This window comes from Mesocricetus auratus, unplaced genomic scaffold (assembly GCF_017639785.1).
Source record: "Mesocricetus auratus isolate SY011 unplaced genomic scaffold, BCM_Maur_2.0 Super-Scaffold_100029, whole genome shotgun sequence".
Classification (NCBI taxonomy): domain Eukaryota; kingdom Metazoa; phylum Chordata; class Mammalia; order Rodentia; family Cricetidae; genus Mesocricetus; species Mesocricetus auratus.
Genome location: NW_024429210.1, coordinates 8695606 through 8701691, shown reverse-complemented (window position 1 = coordinate 8701691; position 6086 = coordinate 8695606). Strand labels below are relative to the sequence as shown.

At 43.1% G+C, this 6086-nt stretch overlaps 1 long non-coding RNA gene across 1 annotated transcript; it reads right to left on the bottom strand.

The window, feature by feature from the left end:
• Positions 1–2792: 2792 nt before the first annotated feature.
• LOC110340925 lies at positions 2793–5226 on the bottom strand. Its single transcript, XR_002382764.1, has 4 exons — positions 5113–5226; positions 4815–4919; positions 3785–3896; positions 2793–3405 (listed from the first exon to the last, which is right to left on the bottom strand). It is a non-coding gene; the product is annotated as an uncharacterized LOC110340925 (long non-coding RNA).
• Between the last annotated feature and the right edge of the window lie 860 nt (positions 5227–6086).

Below are 6086 nucleotides of genomic sequence, written 5' to 3'. Positions count from 1 at the left end.
ATCTGTTCTGCCTATAAAATGTGCTAGTGCAATGACGGCTCAGAACTTCGTGAGCATCCAACAAATAACTCTTCTAATTTGAGACCCGTGGCCTGAGTAGCAGCTCAGCACTGCCTGGAGGAACAGAAACCAGAGGCTGGATAGCCCAGAGACGTATGAGAAAAAAAACATCAATAAATAATTTCTAATGATATTCTTGTCTGCTCATAGATCCATCCATGCCTAGCCTAATTGTGATCAGAGAGGCTTCCGTGGGCAATTGATGGGAGGAGATACAGAGATATACAGTCAAAAATTAGGTGGAGAGAGGGCCCAAATTGAAGCTCTTCTTCTGGTCCCTCCCCTTGGTGCTCCCCCTATGGAAAAGGGGGAGGAAGAATTGTAGGAACAAGAGGGGTCAAGGTCACCAAGTGTACTTGAGCAGCAGATTTACTTAAGCAGGGGGCTCATAGGGGCTCACAGAGCCTGAAATGGAAATCAAAAAGCCTTCATGGGTCTTTGCTAGGTCCTCTGCAAATACGCTGTGGTTGTTAGCTTGATATTTTTGTGAGATTCCTAACAGTGGGAGTGGGTTGTCTCTGACTCTTTCATCTGCTTTTGGGACTCTTTTCCTCCTCCTACTGGGTTGCCTCACCCAGCCTTGATATGAGGGTTTGTGCCTACCCAGTCTTATTGTAACGTGTTATGCTACACTCAGTGTCTGTCCCTCAGAGGCCTGCACTTTTCTGAAGTGAAAGAGAAGGCAAGTGGATCTGGTGGGGAGGAGAGGTGGAGGAGAGGCCAGGAGGAGAGGAGGGAGACAAAATGATGGTTGGTATGTATTGAAAACAAAAAAGAAAAATGGAAAATGAAAAGAGAAAATACTGAAAAAGTGATTATTTTCAAAGAACTATTTCTCTGACAGCATTAGATATCAGATATGGCATGCATCCAAGTATTTATACAGCTCTGTGAGTTGGGGCAAGTTACTTAGGTAATTTTTTAACCTCTGCATAATGAAGGTCATAGTAGGAAGGAAGTTTATCCCACATAGTCAATGTACAAGAATGGGGCACTATGCATGTGTTAAAAGTGGGGGTCAATAATGTGAACTTCAGGATCTCCTCTAGGTCTTTGTCTGTGGTGAGGTGCCTTTAGACTTTCCCTTTTCCATGTAACATGTCTACTGATGTTGCCAATCTTCAGGTGGTTTGGCAGCTAATTCTAGGAGACCCAGTCACACAACATTCTTCTTGATCCTCTGTCTCTTACAAACTTTCTGCCCCTAATCCTGCCATGTTATCTGAGTCTTATATGCAGGAGAAGATTTCTCCACTGGGCCTAAGCTTCCAGTCATCTGTTGATGTCCGTGTTGTGTCTAGTTGGCTGTGGTCTCTTTTACTGTAAAGAGAAATGTCTTTGAATGTAGTTAGGAATTATTCTGTTCTGGTAAAGGGGTAGAAGCAGCTTCTTTTCTAAGACCCATGACCTCACTAGACCCAGGAGGCTGATCAGATCCCTAGTACTGGGCATGATCTCTCTCCTGTGGAGTGAGCTTTGTATCCAGTTAGTCAACTGTTGGTTACTGCCAAGATATGAGTGCCGTTATTGGACCTTTAGGGACATCTTGCCATACTGGTCAGGGTTTCATTCATACTCATTACAGCTGAATAAGGCTATTGATTTCTTTCCTACCTTAGCATCGTGCTATATCATCTAGACTTCTGGAAGGGAGCCTTCAGTTTAGATACAGCTTGAACCATCTGAATTCTGGGGCCACTTTTAAAAGTTTAGTTGGGTTAGAGATCAAGAAGTAGAAGAATTGTAAGTAAATCATGGAAGAAAGTGAGATGTTTAATGACCACAAAATTTTTGTTGGGACAGTGAAAAAGTTCTGGACACAGATACCAGTGACGACTGTGTGGCACTGTGAATACACCACCGTTGAACTGCACACTTAAAAAGAGTTGAAGCAGAAATCTTTATGCTGTGTGCATTTTACCACAGGAACAGCAAACACAGCTAGGAAGATTCCATGCACAAACAGTGCCAGACACACTCACGCACAAGATCATGACTAGCTATATGTTTAATGCAGCAATTGTATTAACTATAATTGCTAGACGATTATTTGTTTTCTTTTAATGTATGAGGCATATCTGCTTGATTTTATGAGTTTTGAATCAGTGTAATTAACACTGTAGCAGTAATGGATATGAAAGTTCTTTTGGCCTCAGAGGACATTTCAAGATGTGAAAAATAAGACTTATTTCTAGACACCGTCAAGTCTTTTTCCTTGCTGAAGATTCTTTATCCTTTACCCCCACCCCCCTACCTGTGTGCCTGTGAGGATCCAGACAGGCAGTTCACTGAGTTTTTGCTTCCAATTTTGTCTCCAGGATTCTTTTGTCTTTTCTGAATTTGTCTGTATTTCCTCTGTCATTTACTTTTTTTCAGTTACTTTAGGTATTCTTTCTATTACTTTACTTTTGGAGGCCTGGATCACTTCATGTATTCTCTCCTCATCCTTGGGACACCCACGGACAGATGCCAGCCCCAGTCATACAAGGGGATTAGACACAACTCCCTGACTAGAGACTGGGAGTTCCTTCTTACAGCATTCAAGCCTGGTGTGCTAATGGCCACAGATGGTGTGTGTGTGTGTGTGTGTGTGTGTGTGTGTGTGTGTGTGTGTGTGGTGTGTGACTAGGAGAAGAAAAACAACCAGGATAAGACTATGGTCCAGTAAAGGGAAGTTCTGTGCTTCAGGAACTCTAGTAGCTCAGTAGTAAGGTCTGACCTGGAACTCAAATGTGGCTGTTTTGTGTAGTAAAACTGTGCCTATGAACTCCCATGGATGAGCCTCTGATGCTGTTGTATAGGACCATCCTGGGTATAACACCCTATGCACCATAACAGGGGATAACAGTGAAGTTGATGGTGTTAGTAATAAAGTTGATGGCTGTAGAGTGAGTTTCATTTGGATGAAGCTAAATGATACTACATGGCTAAGAGGAAAATGCCCTGCCACTTAATGGATCACATATGAGATGGATTTGGTAAGGAAGTGACAAGACATATCAGGCCACTCTCTCATTATATAGCCATAATGACCCACTTATTATTAATACAAAGGGAAAGATACACACATAAACTCATCCCTTGATGTTTGGCTGCAAGACATGAAACAGGCCTGCCAGTTGGGAGATCTAGCAGCAGATGTTGCTTATGTACCAGCGATCGAATTTGTTGTTTTCCAGCTGGAAAATGACAAGTGAAGTAAAAAGGTAAAGGTTGATTTGACTGGACTTTGGAAGGAGACAGGAGCCGAAGGTAAGAAGGCAGCTGCAGCGTGCTGGCTCTGAGGGTTGCTGCAGGGGACCCAGGGAAGGAAACAGGTTTATCTGGAAGCAGGACTTCTGTCTTCTAGGATGAAGACAGAAATGAAAATATCTGTTATACACTTCCATGGCATCTATTTCTTTGACAAATTTGTTTATCCAAGTATGTCTGATAGCATCAGGGCAGCTGAAATCGAGGCCATATCTATTGATAGCTCTACACTCACAGGGCTATTCCTCGGGCCTGCTCAGCTTTTACTTATACTTGTTACTCAACCTTTCCCCCAATCTTATTGGAGATGATAGGGTCACCATGTAAAAGGGTATTTACTAAAAGGCATAATTTAAATATATTTTATTTGTTCTTTGGGAATTTTTATAACACATGTTGATTATACCTAGCCTCTCCCAAAAACTCTATGAAAATTCCCTTTCCTACCCATCCACCTTTGTTCCCTTTTTACCTGATACTCATGAAGATCGGTTTGTGCTGCACAATTGATCTTGGATGTGTGGCCTTCGACTTAAGAGTGGCTGGCTCACCAGGAACTGCATTCTCAGACAAAACGGACTTTCCTTCTCCCAGCATGAAAAGCATAATTTTAAACAGTTTCAATACAATTTAGAAAGCATATTGTTTTTCATTAATATTTCTTTTGTTGTTGTTTTTGTTTGTTCACTTATTTTGTCTTTACACCCTAACCAAAGTTTTCCCTCTCTAGTATCCTCCCAGTTCCTCCCCTTTTGCCCCCATCCACTCCTCCCCCCATGGATATCAGCTAGCCATGGTATATCAAGTTGCAGTGAGAGTAGGCACCTCCTCTTCTGTTAAGGCTGGTTGAGGCAACCTGGTAGGCGGAATGGGTCCCAAAAGCAGGCAGTAGAGTCGGAGACAGCCCCTGCCCTCACTGTTTGGGGTCTCACAAGAAGACAAAGCTACACAACTGTAACACATATGCAGAGGTCTTAGGTCTGTCCCAGGCAGGCTCTCTGGTTGCTGGTTCAATCTCTGTGAGCCCCTGTGAGCCCAGGTTAGTTGATTTAATGTGATTTCTTGTGATGTCCTTGATTCCTCTGGCTCCTACAATTCTTCTTTCTCCTCTTTGGCAGGATTCTCTGAGTTCTATCTAACGTTTGACGGTGGGTCTCAGGATCTGTTTCCATCAGTTACTGGGTAAAATTCTCTCTGGTGCCAGTTGGGGTAGGCACCAATCTGTGAGTATAGCGGAATATTATTAATATCATAGACCTTATATTTTCTTTGCCAGTCATGTTTGGTTCTATCTGAGGTATCCAACCTCTGGGTCCTGGCCCTCAGAAAGGTGAGTTCCCTTCATGGTATTGGGGCTTTAGCTGGGGTCTCCACTCATTAGCTGGTTGTTCCCACTATTTCTGTGCCATCTTTACTCCAGCATGTCTTGTAGGCAGGACAAATTGTAGGCTGAAGGGTTTGTGGCTGGGTTGGTGTCCTAGTCTCTCCGCTGGAAGTCTTACCTGGTTACAGGAGGTGGCCAGTTCAGGCTCTTTATCCCCCTCTACTAAGAGTCTCAGCTAGGGTCACCCTCATAGATTCTGGGATTTTTCCATTGTGCTGGGTTTCTAGGAAAAGCACATACTTTATGATCAGAGGAATTGCACTTGAGACATGATATAGTTAAATAAATAATTGGCACAAAAACCTCCCCTCAAAGAGGGCAACTTTTAAAGATAGTATCTTCGTGATGATTACACAGGAAAGATGAACACATGGTGGCCCCATCTCCTAACTAAGTGTACTACTTGAAGTACCTACCTCACTGCTTTAGGATGCTGCCTTTGGCGGACTTATTCCTGCTCATTGGTGTGGTCTTGCTTGGGACTTGTCACATCAGAGTCCTAGGTCTCCCTGTATTATAGAATGACTCGAGATGAGATATCAGCTGCTGTTGATTCCCGGTTTCTTCATCCGTAGTTGAGGATTGTAGGGAGCCGCAGGTGTGTTTGCTGCTATGGTGCTACAATACTTCACAACAATCTGAGGCAAAGGGCTAAGGATTTAAAATGAAGACAAAGACAGCGGCTCATTCTTACAAGGAGAATGGCATTTATTCTTACAAGGGTAGAGCCTTAAATATCAAAGGCAGGCATGGTGGAAAATCCCCAAGGTGGAAGCCTCTGTTCCCAGGGTCCTCCAGCAAAAGGTGGGCCCAAAACAGGAATTAGCATTTAAACAAAGGATGGTTAACAGGAACTTGCTGCAGGCATTGCTGAGAGGAGGAAATGAGAAGATTTTAGCTAAAAGCTCCTAGTACAAGCAGTCAGCAGATAGATCCCCATGGGGGAAGGGTGCAACAGAGGATTATTAGATCTACCAGGTGTGGCTGTTGTAAGTGGTAACAGCTTGGATAGCTGTGTCTAGTACTCATTTCTGTTGCTAAAACACAGGACACACAGTTAGTTGTGGTGCTGGCACTAATACCGAGTCACATTGCCTTCTGCTTTGGATGCACTCAACGTGCAGATGTGAGTGATGAAGTTGTGGGGCTGCCCAGCTGAAATCGAGGAGAAGAGTGACTTGCTGTCTTATTTAAGACACATCATGGAGCACCCTGAGTTTGAGATTTGCACTCAAACCCTAAAGCCATGCTGTTATTCATGGCTAGGTAAACCAATAATTTTTAACTAAGCCAGAGGTTAAATACACACATAACAAAATTTACCAGTTCAACCATTGTATATAATCAGTAGTAATAAGTGCATTTAAAATGAACAGCCAGGAAAGCATTG